Source organism: Lottia gigantea, assembly GCF_000327385.1.
Source record: "Lottia gigantea unplaced genomic scaffold LOTGIsca_78, whole genome shotgun sequence".
NCBI lineage: Eukaryota > Metazoa > Mollusca > Gastropoda > Lottiidae > Lottia > Lottia gigantea.
The window spans coordinates 581,597-604,631 of record NW_008710601.1 but is presented as its reverse complement, the minus strand read 5'-3'; positions in this window follow the sequence as shown (position 1 = coordinate 604,631).

The window sequence follows — 23,035 nt, the reverse complement described above, 5'->3', positions numbered from 1 at the left end:
AAAAAGGCTTGATGTATTAAACAAAGACTTGAAAGATTTGATTTTAAAATACACATAAAATGCTGGGAGCAATGCAAACTAAAGACATAAACACTCCTACAAATATATACTTAAAATAAACTTATTATATATATATAGATAAATAATTAAGATATCAATTGGGAATATTGCCTCTAGCACTGCATTCATTAATCATGGTATATGCAGTGTAATATATTAACTGTTTGAAGGTGATGTTATCTAAATTTTGTCAGCTAATTCACAAAGGGAAGTCACCCAAATGCTCTACAAGCATAGATCAATTGCATGATTATCAGATTGTTGGATTATGAATAAAATGTTGAAAACACACAAACTTTTCTTGATAAAATGAGATCCTTTATATCAGTGGTTCCCAACTTTTTTCAGCCTTCACACCCTTGGAGCAATCACCTAGACCTTTCACACCCCCAAAAATTTATTTCATCCACTCAAATTCATCTCAATTCAAAATAAAACATCAGTTGGCCACACCCCTGACACCCTAGTCCCACATCCCCAGGGGGTGAAAATACCCCAGGTTGGGAACCAGGCTTTAAATCATGTCTTGAAAAGGTTCTGACACCTATGGTGCTAACAAATTATAAATTTTAACACATTCTTAAGGTGTCATGACAACCACACATGCATAAAAAGTTGCATTTCCATGGCAACAGAACGATAGATTACAAATAGCTGTAACAGGTAATAATTGTAACAATATTGATATACCATATCAAGTATTTGTATTTATGTGAATTGTTTTGAGTTACACATAAATTTAAATATAATCTAATTGCATCACACAGCACAGTTTCCATAAATAACGCAGTTTTTATTCATCACATGAAGAAGGATGGATGAAGCAAATATGTAAAATCATGATCTTGAAACATTATAAGACCCAGATGTGTCATCTATTATCATACCAATATTTACAAATATCTCAGATAGTGTTATCTTTGTGGGGTATCTTTTGAAAGAAGATGCACGGTTTTTAAAACAGATATTCTCAAAAAAAAATGTTGGCACCTTAAGTAATATACTATTTGGTTTGTTATATCTTTCAGAGAGTCCACATAGCTGATAGTGGTAATTTTCTTTCAAAATGACACTGTCAATCTAGAATAATCCTTTTAATATTCTGGCTGCAAAAATTTGGAAAAATTTTGATCTTTCATTCTGGCAGGATATTCGTTCAATATTTATAGATGTTGGCCTATGGCTAATCTTAGATAAAGTTATCTTTATCAAAATCAGTTCTCAAAACAGACATTTCATTTCATTGAATAAATAAACTCTTGTTCTGCTGTAAATATTTATAAAACAGAGACAGCATCAGAAACAGAAATTAAGATGGTGAGACAGAATGACTTCTATTTGACCTTGAAATGATAAGTTTTAGAAGATCCTGTTTAATATAAAATGTTTGAAATTCCTATCATATATATAAAATATACCACACTAGAATATACTAATACAAGGGAGATAATCAAATATTAAATATTACTGACTTATTATAGGCAAATGTGCTTATAGGCTCGTCAAAAATATTTCCATAGGTAACTTAAAGGGGGCTACCGTTAGGGTCAAAGGGCTATAGCCAAGGCTAGCGTCACTGGACCAAGGCCACATAATTTTGGATGATTCACCACTATTCTTAGGAACTTCTCAAGAGTTGAGTTGTTTCTCGGACAGATATTTTCAGCTTTAAAATTTTTTGCACCATTTTGCCTCCCATTGGTTCCAAAAAAAGTTCTATAAATAATATTTTTATGGGCTCTGCGAAATAATTTAGAGAACAATTTAGCTCAGACATATCTAATTTATGTAAAAATATTCAAAATGCTCTTATGCATCATAAATACTTTGTCCTAAATCATGTACATGTTCTATAACACAAAAATAAAGATCTAATTAAGAAATCTTAACAAAAATAAGGTATTAATTTCAAATAACACAAAGTTGAAAAGTCTAGGCTTAAATTTCACTGAAAATGATAAAAGCTAAGACTGATATAAATATTTAAATGAAGGTTTATTGGTACAGATATCTTCAATAAAAGAATGTTAAAGAAATTGGCTCACATACAATAACATAGTAAAAATCAAACAGTTCAGATAGGACAAGTTGACATGTTGCCAAACTAACATTGCTACATTCAATACATAGTTTGAGAGTTAGAGAAAATAAATACAAGGTTGGATTAACAGTCATCTATTTTGACTTTTTTTTTTTTTTAACTCTTCTACACATGCATTCTTTCTATCAATGTAAAATGTATATTTATGATTGGAAGAGCACATTATTGATATTTTGAGTGGGTTTTTATGCCCATAAAATTATATTTATCCATGAAATTTTAAGTTAGTTTCATCTTGTATTATGATAGACAAGCTAAATTCTCAAAAGACTGTCTCAAAATGCTAGAGGGCCAAAACTGAGATGTGTCCCTCTGAGATAAGATCCTAAGAGCTGAAGCCCTTTGAGGTCAGGGTCTAGGCATGTGTATCGTGCTATACGATATATGAATTGATGTATCGTGATGCTACATGCCACGCTATGTGTATCATATCTCGAGGGTCTTGTATCAATACTTGACGAAACCTTTCATTCCATAAAAAAAATGCTGATTTTATGTTGTTTTATGTTATAACAATTTTTTTCACTGAAATTATTAGAAACTGTTTATAAGACAGTGGATGCTAACTACTTCTATGAACTATATTACCAAATATCACAGTTATATGAATTATTATATATAGAGTCTCTGAAGACAAAATGTTAATTTTCATCCCATTACCCCATATTGCGATATGCATCTTTCGCGATATGTATCGTGACCCTTGTATCTTGTATCGTGGTATGTATCGTATTGTGACCATTGTATCGGTATATGTATCGTATCCCTTGTATCGCGATATGTATCGTATCGTATCCCTTGTATCGCGATATATATCATATCGTGACCCTTGTATCGTGATATATATCGTATCGTGACATGATTGCCGATATCCAGCACTATCTGTCACATAGGCCAACTACTAGTGATCAACTGGATGATGGTACATCTGCGAACTGTAACTGCGAACAAGATGATAGAGCTCTATTATCTGGTAATACAAACCTTAATACACCTAAAAATCACTGGCTTTAATCACACAGCAGAGAATAGTCTGGTCTTTCAATCACTCAAAGAAATGTTAACATTTCTGTAGAACAAAGTTATGAACATGGAATGTGACCTTCAAATTTCTAACCTCCAGATCTGACCTTCACTGCCAAATTCCTCTTAACAATCAATTCCCAATAGACCAAACTGCACCAAGTCAGACAATGTTCGTATTATTTCGACAAACAAAGTGTCTAAAAACACACTTAACTTTGTTATCATTTCCTTTGATTATTTACAAGAATAACAAAACTCAGTTTCACCATTTATTTGTTTCTGTCTAAACAGGTTGCCACTATACTTTGATGGTTGTGTTTTTAATTTCTCTCAATTCCCTGTCAGACATCATATTAAAAGCTGATGAATTTTGGACATCAAATCTAAGTGCAGTTTACATCTTTTCCCTGCTATAGATATGACTTATGAATATGCAATGATATCATAAAAAAGAGGCCATCAATTCATTATGGAACTCAAATCTTGCTATACTAATCAAAGGATGCGAAAAGTATGGAAATGGATGAAGATAATGGAGTAGGTTGGCTCATTTGGGTTGGTATCTGCTAAACGAAAAGATATCAGGGCAAAAATTTTGATACCACAGCCAGAATCTTCTGCCATCCACTCAGTGCTGGCTATCCTCCCCTAATGATAGAAAAGACTAACAGAGCAACATACAAATCTGTTATTAATTTCACGTCCAATTTATAGTCTCTGGGATTTGACATTTTCTGACATCAGACATTATTACACATAAAAATAAAACTTCCGTTTTACCCAAGAAAATATTTGCGTATACAATAATCTAAATTTCACCTACTTTAAGCTACTTGAATGAATGAAACACTTCAAATCAATTTCAAGTTGAAATCTGTCAAAAGATATCTACAATAACAGTTTCAGTGAATTATTCAGCAAGACATATAATGCACACTAGGGGTCAAAGGTGAGAAATTTGGAGTGTTTATCATCAATTATATGCCTCATTTACCTTTCACAATAATATTCAACAGTATAATAGTATGTTATTAGATTTTAACACTCTTCCCAGGAGGTTTACACCTATTAAAGGTAGCCATTCTCATAATTACCCAAGTATGTTAACAACAATGTTTGTCTTAAGAGTGGTTGTTCAAATAAGAGATCTGTTCTAGTGAGTCATTTTATTTCAGATTTTCCCTTCAACCAAGCAGTTCTCAAAAAGTTCTTAGTCAAATTTAATTACCAATTTTTATGGAATTTCGTACAATGACAGGTAGATAGAGGCACAATTATAAGATACAGATATAAGGTAGCCTATGAAGCGGCCATTACAAAGTGATGTCACATTACTAATACAACATACACACTCTAGATTCTAGGGATTTCTGATCCAGGCATATAACAGAATTCTAGAGGAAAGCATCCCTTAAAATCTCAGCATTATAATGATAGAACATGTTAAATTTCATACAAAAGATGTGTCAACACTTGTTTGTAGAACTTTACTTCTAATTTCATCACTTCTATTGTCTGTAGACTGACAAAAATGTATTTTCAAATAAACAGGATATACCGTTATAAAAAGCTGCAAAACTTTTTTTCACTTCAATTATGTCATATATATAACTGATATTTTTTAACGTCTGCTATATCCTTTTCTTTCTGTGACAGTGATTCTCAGTTTATATAATAATAGATTACCAACATATATGAACATGTCAACTTACCAAGTTCCTATTTAAGTATAAATCCTGCTCTTTAAGGCTCTCTACCACCTAAATATTATAATCTAAATCATGCAATTAAAATGCAATCTAAGTGAATTCCCTGCAACCAGAAGTTCAGGTAGATGAATTAACTGAGTTGAGATGTATCAACTAAGAGCAGTATATTTTGTAGATCAGCCTCAGTAAAATTTGTTGGATAGGTATTCAAATTATTGCAAGGCTTGAAGGTTAAGATGTAGATTAGAACATGAAATAGAGACATGTTCAAAAGAAACAAAATACATGTACCCCATTCTAATCACTTGAGTCAACCATCTAATCTGTACATAGACTATATCAAGAATTAATGAAGACACAGGGCCCTGTGTTGTCTCAAAATATTTTACAATTACCATTCTTTTTTTTACCGATTTTTCCAATGTTATGATGTCACTGTTCTCAAATAGACTGGTTTAATTTCTTTTGAAAATGGGTTGAATGTCCAATATTTGAGTTCATTGAACAGGAGCAATCTGTCAGTTGGCTGATTATTAGAGCACTGACTGAAATAGTATTAATGAAACAATGGTGACCAACATGCATGTGATCAAGCTATTAAACATTTAAAATTAATACATGTAGAATTAATAATTGTACCTATACTGAAATTCAACCCGGTTTTCCCTTGTCAGTGATGCAGGTCGGAGGGGCTAACATGGAAAGCGTCCAGTTGTTTGGATTGGACAATAAACCAAGACCCTGTATGCATCAGCCTGTGCTTAGACTGTCTGATGACCCTGTTTAGTACTCTTGCTTAAGTTTATGAATATTTCTTTTTGAACCAAGCCATCTTTTTCTGACGTATCCAGACACAATAAACACAGGGACCAGTAAAGGCACAAAATATTCCCAGCTCACCATCCTTAGCCATGGATTTTGTTCACCAAGATTTGAATAAAAGGTTCTTACTAACGTCATGATAAAGGAATTTGTGGGTAGGTAGATAGGGGACAAAGGGCATGAGGATAGGTTTACTAATTTAGTTCAGTTTGACCTTATATCAGATATCCTAACCACAAAAATAACTTTAAATCCTTAATCCTCTATATCTTCTTAGGTTTCCATCAACGTAAAAACACGGTTAAGACTTTTTGTCACTTCATAAAAGGGAGTTGTTTTGTCTATATTTAGCAGTAATTTGAACGACATTCAATAACTAAGATTAGTTCAGCCTTGTAACTGTAATTCAACCTTCTATATATTGTAGAATACCAAATTCTCTTTAATCGCAGGGATACAGGTTTCCAAAAAATTAAAAGTGTACCATACTGAAATAAGTGGGATATTTGGCTTCAGATCAGTGTATGCAAATTGACATCATTGCAATAAATAAACCAAGTACTAACGACTAGAACCGCACAAAAAAACCTGATATTCAAACAACATATTGACTAAACATTAGTTGCAGTTAATGAACTTTTCACATGAGGCAGTATATCAATCATAAGTGAGTAATTATTTCATAATGAAAAGTGGTATGAGGTGTCTAGAAGAGTATGCAATAACAGTTGTTTCAGAGTACATAATGTTTTAAGAACAATTGCCTGCATATTCATCAGTAACATGTTGGCCAAAACTTAAAAATTCAAAATCAAATTTGATATTTGTGGTCATATGAATGCTTTCAAGAACATCCAAGATATACATTCAAAGTTCAAAAGTTATAGCTAAATCTTTACTGATGCCACAAAAATTTTACTATTATCACTCTACTAAGTACTTTTTTAACATTGAAAATATTTTGTTATTGTACTTACAAAAACAAACAGGTAACCAACCACAGTTCCACATACAAGACAATAATCCAATCAAACACCTTTACTCTATCACTAACAAATCACAAATACTACATGTCCAACACAGAACTCAAGGTGTCTTTAAGTTAAACCACTTGTAGTGTGTGAAACGTGTAGTTTATCTGACTGAAACCAGGACCTAATTATCTCAGGGAGGTTAGAAAGCCAAGTGATCTAGTAGACACACTGGTTTATAGGTGGACCTGTTTTCATAAATCAACCCAAATCTAGTCAAGATGACCCTTTGTAAATAGATTACAGCAATTCTTATTGTTCTAATTAGCGTCCCAGTGTTTAAACACAAGATAACATAATGTCTTTATTTATCAGTGAAATTAAGAGTATGGCCCTACCTTTAATAGCACTGAGAAATATATCAAAGGCGGAGAAGATAGCCTCCTTTTACAGAGAGTAAGGGTAAAGGACAAAATGCAAATTAATCAGAAATAAACTGAAGTGATATTGAAACATTTCTTCAAGGTCATGTTTGGAGAAAGAAAAGTAATATTTGAAAAAGGATATGCACTCTAGCTGTCATGTTTGTAATATTTGCTTTACCAGACAAAAGATGCTCACATAAGCCATCAGTAGTACTATTAAGAATGTAATCCACATTAAGGTTTGTCTATAATTAAATAAATATAAAAGCAGAAGTGATAAAATTTCACTGATTATCAATGAATAACATCTACTAACTGCCTCTATTGTGGAAGTGACAAAAATGATATAATTTCAAAGTGCATTATAATTTTTTTAAACTGGAAATCTATTAGAAACTCTAAATACAATGCAAGGTGCAGTAAAATTAAGGATTTGTAAGCAGGCTTTAAGCTCCCACTACAAGGTACAGTCCAGCCAAAAAGCTATTGGTTATTGAATAAGGAGTATATCAAAAGAATATTTTAATACTAGCCTCACCTTATCTAAGTCAGATATTAAGATGATGGTATGTGAGTTATTGAAGGTTTCTATCTTATATTCAATAGGCTTAGAGTATTAGTGATAAGCCTTATTATATTACTTACTGTCAATTGGGTCAAATATACTTATTTCAGTATTCAATTGAAATTAATGCATTTTTTATGATATATCTTATTTAAAGTAGAAGATTTTTTGCAAGATTTCAAATTCAAATCAAGCCAGGACAGTGGCATTAGCCTACTCTTTTTCGATTTCCAACTGTCTAGGGATTTCCAACATGCACAGCCTGTAGTACACAGGGCCTCTAAAAATCATTGAAATTTTTGCAGTGGACACTGATAGCATCAATTTCCACCATTCCAATTTTAAGATGTCCGTGGATCCTGCAATGCAGTCACAAAATATGCCCAAATATATCACATAAGACCCTTTGTGATTAGTGACATCATCAAACACTTGAGTTGAATTGAAGGAACCACAAATGTCTGATTGAAAATTGGAATGATGCAAATTGATGCTATCAATGTCTTCGATATAGAAAAAAAAATGAGAAAATCTCTATAAAATCCCTTTAAAGATTTGTGTAAATATGGTTCCAGATCTGTTATCAATAAACCACAGCACAACCATGTGGAAAACATCAATTACCATAAACCACAATAACATGTGGTCAATTCATTCTGGACATTGGTGGACAGGACAGTTTCCCCTCAATAAATCATTGACATGCTCAGATTTTTTAATCAACTGAACATATTTTGACCTCAGATATTTTATAGGGATATAGAATTGCCCATAAAACTGTAACCCAAACTCTCACTTGACAAGCTAAATTTATCATGTGACAGAAGTGACCTATTGTGGTTGCCATCTGCACCTAGAGGTCACTATTTTGTCCCCTGGCACATCAATTATCACCAACATAAACAAGGAAATGATATAAGAGGCAAGTAGGGTTAAATTGTAAAAATAACACATTTAAAAAGGCTAGAATAATAAACAACACATGATCTGATATCAAACATATCATCTGATTTCACCATCTCTAGTTACTGTATTATTTATATCATTTATCAATTAGAACAAAGGAGGCACCATTCCTGAAAACAGTCTCAGAATACACCTTTAGAAAACCAGGATTTCTGGTACTCAATTCTCAATAATATTAAGCTGCACAGGTATTGATGGAATAATGTAATGGCTAAAAATTGATAATAACCATTAAAGGTAAGAAATTAATTGGTTGTAATCAAATAGGTAACAATACTAATGGTGGTACTTTTAAAAGTAACAATACTAATGATGGCATCATGAAAAGTAACATTACTAATGGTTGCACCATGAAAAGTAACAATACTAATGATGGCATTATGAAAAGTAACATTACTAATGGTGGTACTATAAAAAGGTACAATACTAATGGTGGCACCATGAAAAGTAACAATACTAATGGTGGCACCATGAAAAGTAATAATACTTATGGTGGTACTATAAAAAGATACCATGAAAAGTAACATTACTAATGGTACAGTCAGCATTAATGAGACATTAACAACTGAGACACATCCTAGTTTCTGAAAATCTATCAATATCTGACAATTGGCAATTTATATTCTATGTTGAAATAAGAACACCTACCTGTTATAATTTTAAAGTGTCTCTTAACCTAAAGGAGTACTGTATTCTAATGTCTTATTGTTAGTATATAAATATAGTAGAGAGGTAATTATATTAATTAACATCTATATGACATGTAATATGATAAGGGTTGACCCTAACTAACTGATAATTTCAATAATTAACTTGACCCTTTCTTCAACTTAACACACCTAATATATACACACCTGAATGTAGGCAGTTTCAACATTTTAAAGGTTATATTAAAGGGATATTTCCCCTTTACCAGTTCAGAGAGAGATCAATTTCAGCCATCCTTATCCCTTTTCCGAATCAAAATTTGACATTCAGTTTGCAGTCTGGAATTAACAAATGCATTCCATCATTTGAAGTTGTATCTATATGGCTATAGGACAAAAAATTCTTCATGATTTACTAAATATATGCACTGAAATTACTTCTCCCCAAATTTTTCTTTTGTCAATGACCTGCATATCAGCCTAATATCTCAAAGGAATATATTAATATTTGTGAAAATCATAATTGTCTAAACCAAACACATTGTAATTATGGGAAACATAGCTTCTATCAAGCAGTCATTATCTTGTTGCTCTTCATCAAAATGGTCTTGAAAATAAAATGACCTTGAAATTACTAAGAGGAATGTGAAATGGACTGTGAAAGGTGTAGAAATCTTATCTTGTAACACCCCTGATCTATTCCTACTATTTATCTTAAGGGTAATTCTCTTAGATTTAACATGATAACAATACACATTGAGATGATAATCTGTCAGATAGAATGTGTTAACTTCTGCCACAAACAGCCATTAAAATTTCTATGGCCATTTTTGTCAAAACATTGACATCCATTTTGAAGGTAACTCTTCAATTCAGGTCATGGAGATTGATTTGGTAATCTTCTTGTTCTTGTCTGACAGAATATTTGTGAACATTGTTTTTGAACCATTGACATCCATTTTATAGGTAACTCTTCATTTCAGATCCAAGAGATTGATTTGGTAACACTTCTGCTTCACATCTATTAGAAAATTTGTGAAAATTGTTTTTGGAACATTGGCATCTACCTTGAAGGTAACTCTTCAACTCTGATTATGGAGATTGATTTAGTAACAAATTTTCACTTCAATGTTGCTGCAATGAGTGGAAGACTGCAACATTAGTGTACTCTTCTTTTTCCTGCTGTAGAGGGATCACACCATGGATTGCTCAGAATATTTTGGATTATCATTCAGAATATCTAATCAGCAAGTCTTAATATAACTTACAGCATAGTTATCAAACCATCAAAATAAGTCTGAACTCAAAAATGGTGCCAACACAGGTGAAAAACTTCAAGATTAGCATCAGACTAAACAAGCTGTACCAAATACCTTGACTGTGGTCTATTGTGAACCCATCATGTTTACAGCTGATCTTTGTGATAGAACCACCATCAAAACATGAATAAAACTATTTCCACAACTTTGACCAAAGTTTTATGGTTAATCTACTTTGTTTGATGTTTGATCAACAGATTAGAAGATATGTCTTGCAATCACTTTAATGGTATTTTTACACATGTATCTCCTCCTTTAAATCTGTCAAATGGATCAAATTTCAAAATCTGTGATAGCTACTCTTAATTTTGATTTCCAGGTGAAAATATTGATGAAACTTTGAGATGCCCTGATTAAGTTTAGCCTTTGTCTGTCTGTTCAAAAAGTAAGTCTCTATTTCAAAACTAGCTGAAGACAAAACATGTGTCAGCAACATGTTTAAACTTATAGTCAAAAATAGTAACAGTAATTGCTCAGAAATATGTATGGCCTTTTTCCAAAGTTCAGTGCAAAGTTTGCCTTTAAGAAAATAAGAATTGTTCATCCAATATCATTATCATTAAACAATAGTTCAACATTAGATGTTATTGTTACAGCTGGAACTGTCTCTGTGAAGATTTTGAGAGTGCACATTGATTGATAAGGCTGACATCTCAAATTAACAATTTCTAATCAAACACTATTCCTTATTTAATAACCAAATATTAAATTCCTTGTTGAAGGTACTTCAGAGTACAATATCCTGCAATTAAACTACTTTCTACATCATAAACCTTCTTAATGAATTCTACAACCACTAAGAGAAAACCAACCTGCAGCCATTCCAATAACAATTGATAAATCAAAGTCCAAAAATTGACATCAATGAGGTAGTCACACAATGAATTTAATGGTGCGAACGCACAAATGGTCTTGGTTACAGATTTTTGTCGCTGACTTGAACCTTGAGTAAAATCTTACGAGTGCCCACGCTTCACGACATGATTTTTTTGTCTCCTCTTGAGCCCGCAGCAAGTTTGCAAAACTCATGGCAAGACTCTAGTTGACGACAAAAATCGCTAACAGCCATCCTGGATGATTCAAGAAAGAAAGCTAAGTGTCTGCAGAGGAAAAAGTTGGTACTTTCTGGCTAGTGCACTGCACTAATATCATTTCTGCCTTATAAGTAAACCACATTTAAAAACTTGATTTAACACAGCAAGAAATCGATCAGACTAAAAGTACGTCAACCTTTCAATAGTTCATTCAAGAAACCTCTCTAAAATTTTCTATTAGAAGGAAAAAATGTTACATAGTCTAAATAAGAGTATTTGTTTAATGCAATGGAAACATTGTAGTATTTGTAGAATACAATGAAAAACTTTCTTTTTGTATCAAAATACACTTTAAACTTTAAGGTATCCTAGCATTTCTGACCCGTCAAATATTTTCAGTTCAACAGACATTTTCACAGATTTATTACAGTGTTTTTAATGTCTTGCCTATGTTATATTTGTAAAACTATCATGGCTGTAGTTGGAAACTTTGCAACATGTAAAACAGGGTTCAGATCATGAGTTGACTGTATGTCTGATTGAGGCACCAAAAATAATTTCATTTTTTTTCTTAAAATGGGCCAGATTATTATGGATTTCTCAAAAATAATTAACATGTAAATTGGCAAGGTATCACAAACACAATCTGTCCGCCTGTGTAAATTTTAAACAACAGTCCTGGTTCAGATGCTAATTCTAGTATCTCAACAAGTCACTTATAAAATGATGCACTAAATAAATACACATGTTGCTAGGGTCCCATGACACAGAGTTCAAGATATTAGTTACAGATGGTGGCCATTGTACAAGCTTCTTGAGAATATCCAAACACCACTCTCTTAGGGCAACTTTCAACAATTGAAACCTACAAACAATGATGCTGTGGGACATGTGAAAGTTGAAGATTGAAGAACTTTAAACAATGAGCCAGCTGGTGAATGGGGTAGGACCATATTGTAAATGAGTGAGAGATATGCTAATTAAAATGAATTAAACACTGCTAAGGTAAATACAGTGAGTTCATGACCCTCTTATTATAATATGATGAAGAGGGGCTTGAATTAAGAACTAAATCAAATAATTCTCAGAATATTAATCAGATCTACAAATTAAGGATGGTCATTTTGTTTGACAAATTAAACTTCATTTTATGATCAGAACAATTTTTTTGGCATTGTATGCTTCATGTACCTAAAAAAAAGTCTAAACCCAGGAACTATTCATTCATTTAAAGTGACAATCTGAAGAATATCAATCATGCGACAAATGTATTAATTTTATTTACCAAGTTATGTTTTTGGGGAGAAAACGTTCATTTTAAGCCTAAAATTTCGTCTTGGTTAAATTTCTGGAAAGTTCATACTCACTGGTAAATCATAAGACTAATTAATCTACTATCAATTTTACTAAAACAGGATTTTTTGTAATATTTTTTTTTTCAAATTAAGAAAGCGCACATAATTAGATAAATCTTTGGATATCCAGATATTTAAAAACCAACCATTTGAGCACTGTAACTAAGGAGTTTTGAAAGCAAATTGAATTCAGAAGGATATTGCTTGTGACAGTCATAAAGTTGGATTTATTTTAAAATAGCAAGATTCAATTTTGCTGATATCAAACACGAAAGCAAGTCCAACCTGATGACTGTTATTATATTACCTATCTAACATCTAATTACAATCTAATTACTATATTTAATTATAATTAACCCTGAACTTTAATTAAAGGTTAACCCTTGATTTAACCTTATAATATTACACACAGTATTTAATTAGACATTTCAATACCCAAATCGCATGATGTATTATCATTATGTCTATGATTCTACAATTTACCATAATCACTGCTCTGTTGCTATCAATAACTGGACATGTTTGATTGATTAGAACACAGATCTCGACCTTCAGACATGAAATTTCATAATTAAAATTGTTAGTTCTGTATCCATTTTGGAATGAAATGAAATTGAGTTTCACTTTCAATTCCTTCTGCATCTGATAAGACAAATGAGAAAAGGCAATACCGGTACTATGCTTTGTGCAGTGAGAGAAATTTTGCCAGTTGGGCGTCTTATTTAGTTTTTGACCGTAATTGGTATGGGAAAACTTCATTGATATGTCCAAATTGCACAGTTCCAGCCCCTCCAACCGGCATCACAGACAGGGTAAAACCAAAATAAAAATACGACTTGTGAAAGTAGTATCTTGACCAATGCCCGGGTCAACCAATGCTCAGGTCAAACAATTCCAACAAGCATGCACTTAACTTGCTAAGTCACACACAATCAAAGTGGAATATGAAGTTTCAGGTATATACAATAACCACATAACCAAACATACCTTAACCAAATCTGGATTGATTCATAAAAAGAAATTGCGATGTCCACTGAAGATCTAAGTACAAAGTAATTCAAGGTATTCTTTGTTCTGTTTTCTATTTTTTTGTTTGTCAATATGTCAATCAATATTGAATCTGTCAATCTTTTTATTACGTCTGCCCTACTTTTATATGTTTCATTCAACCAGAACTCATCTCTTAATAGTAGGAAATGACATTTTTTATGACTGGTTCATGTCCCACTGATCTAAAATAAAACTCTATACTGGTAGACACAATAGCTTATATTTTTGTTCTGCTTTTTTTCATTGAATACAGAACTGGAAAGTGAACTGAAAAGGATTATGATGATGATGATGATGATGATTATATAGCGTCTGTTAGTAGGTAACTAGACTGGAATGTGATAAGCAATGTACCATTGGTTCAAAGAATCCCTCAATGCCTTTTCTTTGATACTTTTGGCAATGATGGACTTGGAACAAATACTGTCTGACTCATTATACTATAGGAGGTATAAAACATGATAGTGCATAGAGGTTCGGGTGGTTACTATAGTTACTTCAGGTTTGGATACTTGGAAAATACAATGTGCAGCTTATTCACAAAAATGAAAATAGAGGTTTACATCATACTTTCCTGCACCTTATGACCCAATGAAGACGGGCAACAACATACATTGTGAATGTATGAACTTTTGCCAAGACAGCAACATTAGCGTACTCTTTTCGATTTCCATCTGTAGAGAGATCTTTAATGTGCACAGCTTTAGTACACAGGGCCTCGGTTTATTGTGTCATCTAAATGACTAGATGCATTTTCCATGTCAGCCCATGTAAGAATTGAACATTAATTATCATGAAAAACAATCTTTGATCAACTGATATCCTAAAATTACTGTCTATAGTAACCTCAAGTATGTATTTACAGAACTCTCTATGAATGAAAACCACAAACATATGTTCTATAATGAAAAAAAAAAGAATTGAATAAGGTACTTTATTGACCACAAGAACACTATTGAAAAAAATAATTGAAGATAAAAAATTTATGATAGAAGTTGTATTGATTATTATTGACCACTTAAGAACTGGACAGTGTCCACCTTTTGTCCAGCACACTCCTGTGTCTGCCCTGGACAATACCTCTCGAGAATAATGCTCTATTAAATATGATTAGGTCCATATGCTGCTATTCTTTATGGACAAAAAGGACATTGAATATCAATACAGCAATTTGTTAAAGATCTGAGTGGAGAGGCTATCAAAGAAAAAAACAAAGGTAATTTTTTGTGGTCTGAAACCTGAGTAAGATAGATTGAAAAGTGTACTTTAGCCGGTTTAAATGATCATTGAAGATTGGCATACGGCTTAGATCGGGTCAATTAAACAAAATTTTATAATAACTAAATTAAATTAGCTAGATAAGTTATTGTATTTCGGTTTATTGATCTGTCATTTTTTTAAATGGCCTGTAAAAGGGTTTTAAGGTCTCTATGTTTGTTTCTGTGAGATTTCATGTAATTCCAACATGGTACAAGGAAAATTGGAATGGTGCAATTAGAAACTATATGTGTCTCTTGCACATAAAAGACTCTACAATTTCCTGCCATTCCACTTGCAGTAAGTATGTTCATCATCAATAGTGCATATCTGATGTTGATCATTGGCATGTTCTTAGTCCTATTTTAAACTCTTAAGTCAATTGCATGTCATCAAAACTTTTCTAATGAATTGTTTCAATTATGTATGTGCCTTCTTATAGAAATGCAGTTGAATACAGACCTACTATTTAATAATTGGCCAAGTTAACAAAAAAGGCAATTTTCTTGCTAACAATACAACACTTATTGGTAAAACTATAATGAGTTTTGTATTCTCAATTGTAAAACTTTATAATGAGTTTTACATTCCCATCAAACTTTCTTGACAGTGATCAATGCAAACAAAGACCCTTCAGAGAGAAAACGATCTTATTTCCCACAGTAAGGTGTATTGAATTAAAACATTAGTCATAATAGGTCTAAACTTAAATCAGCCTTGAAACAAACCAGTGAAATGAAAAACTAAGTCAATTAGGATAATATGTACATGACTTTTAATATAGCTTATCTTTGACTTTTGTGATAACTGGACAATGACTAAAGTAATTGTTTGTCTATAGACAATAAATGACTATTGTTAATAGAATCTGTATTAAAACTGTCTGAAGACAAAATATTTCTCTGTTTCAATGGCAGCATGCCTAATGTTACATTTAATCAGAAATTCAACTAAAAAAAACACTGGCAGAGGAGCACAAAATCACTTGAGAGGGCTCACCACAGTGCAAAATCATATTGAGTGGCAAGGCTACTGCCATACTGCCACTCAACCACTACCATGAGCCAATACTTCAGTTACATTATCATGTGAAAAAAATCGTAATTTATAACAATGCCAACTGGGAATAAATTTACAAACATTGTGATGTGGTTCATAATAAATTACAACAGTTATATCAGAACATGTAAAAGGATTGTAATTCATCATATTTCAGTTTGCAAAACTTGGACTCAGACCACAAATACCTTGAAATAATCTACGCATACTCAATAAACTCAGTATTGTGACCCATGTACCTGAAATACTGACCGAATTTATACTAAGGGTGAGGGGCCATATGATACAAAAACATCTCACTTCACACCCAAATATGAAACAGTTTTTTCTACAATTACTAGTTTATAAAATAAAAGAAGCCTCACGATTGTCATGTTGACAGGCAAACTCAAAACAATCAGAAAAACTACTAACTGACGGCCATTTTTAATTAGTTACGTGTTTTTAAATAAGACTTCTGCTGATGGAATGTTGTTTGTTTATGTAACAAATAAACATTGAACACAGCAAGCATGAAAACAACATTTGTAAAGAAAGTTAAACCTCAATGTTTGACTTCTTTAATAAAATAGTGGTGCAAATTTACCTTCTTTTTTAGAGAACACTAAATGCAGAAAGATATAGCAGTTACATGTTAAATATTTTAATGCTAAGATTATCATAATATAATGCACTTCATGTATGAGAAGGCACTTTTTTGAGTCAAGTCTTGGCACTTAATCATTCCTAAACTCCAGACAATGGTGATTCAGGCTAAACAATAAAACTGCTGAAAACTTATTAACTTATGCCAATGTTACTTGTTCTGGTAGTCAGCTGTAAATCTCACTATGCTGTACAGTACTGTCTCCAAGGTTACGAAGGCTTAAAAGGAAGTTAAAACTTATGGATTTTTTGTTACATGAATCTTGTATACCCATTGGAACTCACATTTTTCCTATATTAACAATTTTTGAATACCTGAACTTATTTGTCCAGAGGTTGCTACGGACACCTTAAAATTCACAAAGTATCATAAAATGTTTTCAAAGTTCATCTCAAGTTGGAGGAAGTCACAAGAAATCAGTCATTTTGTATGCTTGAAGATTAAGAAAAGTCATTTCAATTTGACCTTTACCTTAAATATTAAGCCAATGTTAAGCCGGGTTATTTGTTTTTACCTATCTTTAAAATACCTTGTCCAGTTCAGGACACTGTCCACTCAATCACCAGTATGTGACCTGTACCAGACAACCTTCTGTTAAAAAAATTTCACATGTAGCTCCTAAGTCTAATCAATATTTTAAATTCTTAAAAAATATCTAAGACTTATGTTCTGAATGAAATATATTGGGACTGTTCAAGGTTTAAGTATGTTGGTATCATACATTTACATATTCTGTTTTAATTGCCAACTGTCTGGAATCGCTTTGAAATGCTATCAAATGAAATGATTTGAGTATTACGTCCTAATTTTCTGCACCATGTGGGCTAATGAAGCCGCGCAATGCCATGCAGGCTGCAATGGCACACAGGGCCTAGGTTTATTGCCCCTCCTATTTTTCCATGTCAGCCCTTCTTACCTATGTCACTGACAGGGGGAAACCGAGTTGAAAAATCTGAAGGTTTCATCTCGACCTATGCCGGGATTGAACCCTAGACCTTCAGGTTAGCAAGCAAGCGTTTAACTCACTGAGCCACCCACAACACTTTGAGAAATGAGAAATATACCATGCTTGATGACAAAAAAACACACATTTTTGATAATTTGCATGTGCTTCTTCACCAATGTCTACCATATTATTCCATATAAGTTCTCATAAAATTTGACGACAGCTAGGTCACATTCTTGAGAAGATGTGGCCAGGCCATTGCCAAATTTTGACAATTTCAAACAAATGACAAAATAAATCATTTTTATACCAGATTCTGAGCTAAATATTTCAACTTATCCTTTACTCAGTGTTTTATCAATCTTTGTTTATATTTATTTTAGACAACTGACGCCAAAAATCACAATTATTTACAATGTGTAATTCGTAAACTTTTTTTTAAGCTTTAGTTCATGTGCATATATCGATTGAAAAATATAACATAAAAAACTCACAAAATCTACAGAAAAAATCTACAATATTTATTTATAACAGTGACGAAATGTAACATGTCAAGTTTGTTTTTTTACATGGTTCCAACTTTAATACTTAATCTAATCTTTAATCTAAACTAAATAAGACATCTGATATATGCAAATAGTCTTCAGAATTAATAGAACTGCACAAAATCGAACAATTCCTTCAAATATACTTCAAAACTAGAAATTTCACTTTCTATTTCTACGTGTCTTTTCTGTATTTTTAATTTTTTTAAATGTGGGTAATTCTGGACAAACTTGCAAAGAGAGTTACTAAATTATATATTTGTTAGAAGTGAGAAAATAAGAAGAAAGCTTACCTATTTAATACTTCATAAATTTACCACTATTCATGTCAAAAACACGCTTTACCCTTACCACAATTTTAATATCAAATTTACCACATATAATAATCTGATAATCCAGCAAACTTAATGAATACAAGGTAAACTTAAATAACAAACTTCCCAAATCATTTACTATACACGGTCAGTTAAAAATCAACGATCAAATAACTTCACCCAGTTCATTATATGTCAACGTTGAAGGTCTGTTTTTACAATTCTCCCCCCTCTTTTCAGTACGCTGAGAAATCTGGGGTATCTATTGAGTGATTGTACAGTTAATACAACAGCTCCCTCCGTCAAACCCCAGTGTGCTTTGTATTCAGTTAAATTGCGAGAGTTGATTTGAATAGAGTAGTTATATAGGTTTTATTTATCATGGTTTAACTTATGTTATCATACTCCATGGGTAATATATAAAAATTAAACATGTCTAACATTATTCTCATCTGATTAAATTAAAGTGACATCCTTCAATGATCACATTTTTGGAAAGTTCCCATCATGACACTTGCTTTGACTATTTCTTGTGACAATTTGGTCAAATCTGATACCAGAATTTGTCTACTGTTACTGATGAAATTATCCAAGTTATATTTGATGACACATGGGCAAGCATCAGTAGAATAAAAAATGGTTTTCATGTTATATATATATGGTAGCAGTTCGTGTTCATGAAAATCAAATTTAAAAAATAATTATTCATACAGAAATCAGCGATGGTATCAGATAAAATTAAGTCAAAATTTGGATTAAGTGTGAACAGAAGACATCAAGTATCCACTTTGATCAGTAGATAACCAAACTAGCAAGTTTAAAGATACATGCTGCATATGACAGTATAGTTGCTGAAACCAACACTAAAATTCTATCTTTTGAATTCAATCAAAATACAGTATTCTGAACTATAGCATTATAAATTCCAAAGAATTTGGTTCAATTGCTATGCTAGGAGGAACCCATCTTTAATGTAAACTACATCTTAAAATAGCTCATTGCAAAGAAACATTCATAAAAAGTTTAAAAAATTATATTGAGAAAGTGAAATTTTCTTTGTATGTCTTAAAATATATCTCATACCTCACATTCAATAGTTTACAAAGATAAGTGTATTTTCATTGAAAACATGATAGAAAGAAAATTCACATTAAACATAATAACTTCTAGACTTTTATTATCACTATTATAACTATCACTTGATGAGAAAAATTTAAAAGAAATTTTCATAAGATGGTAGCAAATTATGCATAACCTTAATTTTTTTTTAAATATTTCAAGTCATTTTCCTAGCTGTTAGCTTTGAAGCCTAAACATGGAGTTTCCACAACCAGCTATTCTAACTAGGCTTAACTTAATTGTGTAAATAACTGTTTCTTTGCTATTTCGCCTTGCTGTAGAGCCAGCATTCAGTAACAGAACACCTGATGTCACACTGCAATTACTGTTGTCAACTCTAGTTGTCTTTCTAATAGACAAACATAGCTAAATCATTCATTTGGTGGTGCTTCAAAAAGCTAAATTAAGCAGTCCATCTGGAATTGTGATCAATTGCTACCAAGTCCAGTTTTGGAAATTTAGAAGGACATGTGTGTAAATCTTGGATATGGAGTATCAAAGTTTGGAACAAGAATAACGAACAAAAGAAGTTTTGTAAGGAAATGTGCGTACACAAATCATTTCTTTTACTGATTTTCTCTACCTCACCAACATTCCTAAAAAAAATCAATAAAAAAACCAAACTTACCTTATTTCTCTGAAGAGCTTGTTGTTCACGCACACCTTTTCTTAACTGAGCACGTCTGCCTAAAAAAAAGAGAGTAAAATCTTTAACATAGCTGCTTGCCAGATTCGACTGATATTCAAAATTTGAAGGAAAAACTTTGCATGTGTATTCTGTTACACACGTCAAAAATTGTCTTTTTTTCCATCAATAATTTTATGTAAGTTGGACAGTTTACAACAATGGACATTTTAACCCTGTAATTTAGGACAGTTTAACCCTGTGAATTCAGATCAGTTTCTTAACCCTGTTAATTCAGAACAGTTTTTTAACCCAGTGAATTCAGAACAGTTTTTAACCCTGTTAATTCTGAACAATTTTTTAGCCCTGTTAATTCAGAACAGTTTTTTAAACCTGTGAAAATTCTAATACTTATATGAATAGAAAGTAGAGGTGTTCTAATGTCTTGGAAAAATACCAGTTTGTCTCACATGTCCATAATTAATTTAATTAGAAGAGAACACTAAAAAATAAGGAAACCCATCTTTAAATATTGACAAAATTGCAAAGATTATGGTCTTGTATATACAATTATAATATTATAACTGTTAATATTTCTGACATCTATTTCAGAGAGATTATTTTAACATAAGCCATTATAAAAATGTATTCATTTTATAGATTAAAATAACTTTCTTCGATATAGTTTCTTTACAAATTTTACATTAATGATAAATTGCAAATGGGTGATCACTATTCAAATTAAGAGCAAATTCTGTAAATGAGATGCCAAAATTTGAAATGTTCTCCATAGGTTTAGCTTCTAGCTCTAATATCTTTTGACTTTTAGATGTGACAAAAATAACTCCTTGCAAAATGATTTCTGAATTTGATAAATCATAAGACTGAAAATATCAAACCTGGTTTCATTTTGAAATCTCCAATTTATGATCAAAATCAATTATTTCACAAACTAGTCCATATGAGAGTATCCAATTAGTTACATTCCTTATCAAAAATCACATTATAAATGAACACTGAGCACAATAAAACACATCACAATGGAATAACACTGTGTGATTAAACACTTCCAACTGCACTATAAAATCACCCTGAACACAATAAAAACTCATAAAATAACACTAGAGTTGACTCCAAACAATTTAAGAAAAGATCAAAGAAAAAAAGTATATTTTCCCAAATTTGGGTTTGAAAACAGTGAAGACAAGTTTGTTTGCAGTGTCGAATGCGAGTAGGCAAGTAAATGATGGTTTGATAGACAACCAACAAGGACCTGTTCATATGTTCTTAACCCAACTACAATACAAATATATCCCTAGAATTTCTCTCTCTACCTTCACGTCAACATGCAATCTCAACATTTTTCTTCTTGCACTTGCAATCGTGAGAACCTAGTCCACAGTCGCCCTGTAAAATACCAGTCGTACTTTAACATATTGGAAGACAAAGAAGAATGTTGTTTCATTTTCCACTCTTATAAATCTCAATAATCCTATAGAAATGTGAACTATTCTTTAAAAAATAAACCTTATCAAAATATTTTGTATGCGGATAAATCTAATGATGGTGAAAACTTGATTGGACTTAAATTATAATATAGTGAAACATGAGAACATAGTTTTTATGTTCAATTAAATCCCTATGAGACATTCAGTGCGTTTGCTTATATAAACTATACATCTATGTCCAATTATTGGATATCAGAACCACTTGTCCTAATGATGATTCTATATCTGAATAGAAATGACTCAATAAATCCCATTCATTCGAAAACATTGGCTTAAAGGTAGAGCAATTTAGAAAACCAATATGAAATATGAAATGGTGTTTAATGTACTACTTTTCTGCACCTGAATGGGTTAATGAAGTCCTGCAACAATATATTGCCAGACGAGCAGCATTAGCATACTCTGTCTTGATTTCCAACTGCTGAGAGATTTTAGATGTAGCTGGTAGCTCAAGAAGTCTTGGTTTATTGTCCCATCTCAACATCTGGATGCATTTTCCATGTCAGACCCTCTCAAGTCCTACAAGACACTTTTAAAATTTAACATCTCTTCAGAAATTCATTTTTTTTTTAATACAAAGTCCCAAAAGCTGTATTTGGAAATAATAACATCAAGGACATCTGGACTAATTGGTAAGCCTAATCCCAAAGTGGACAAAAAATAACAAAACAGAACAAAGTTGTTTAAGTCACACTGAATGATTAATCCTCAAATCTTCTAGTCAGAAGGAAAATTGGCCAACCAGGCACAGTTCTTAAGCCAAGATTAATCTCTTCAGCCTTACAAAATGTCCATTTCAATCTAAGATAAACAAAGTTAAATTGATTTAAAAGGACAATAAGAATGACAAGATGTTTCTTGCCAAGACCAAGACATTGTTGGCAATCTACTTGGACATTGATCTGTATTATTGATGGAGATTGATGGAGTAGAATTTTGGAAAAGTTTCAGTGATAGAATATTTTC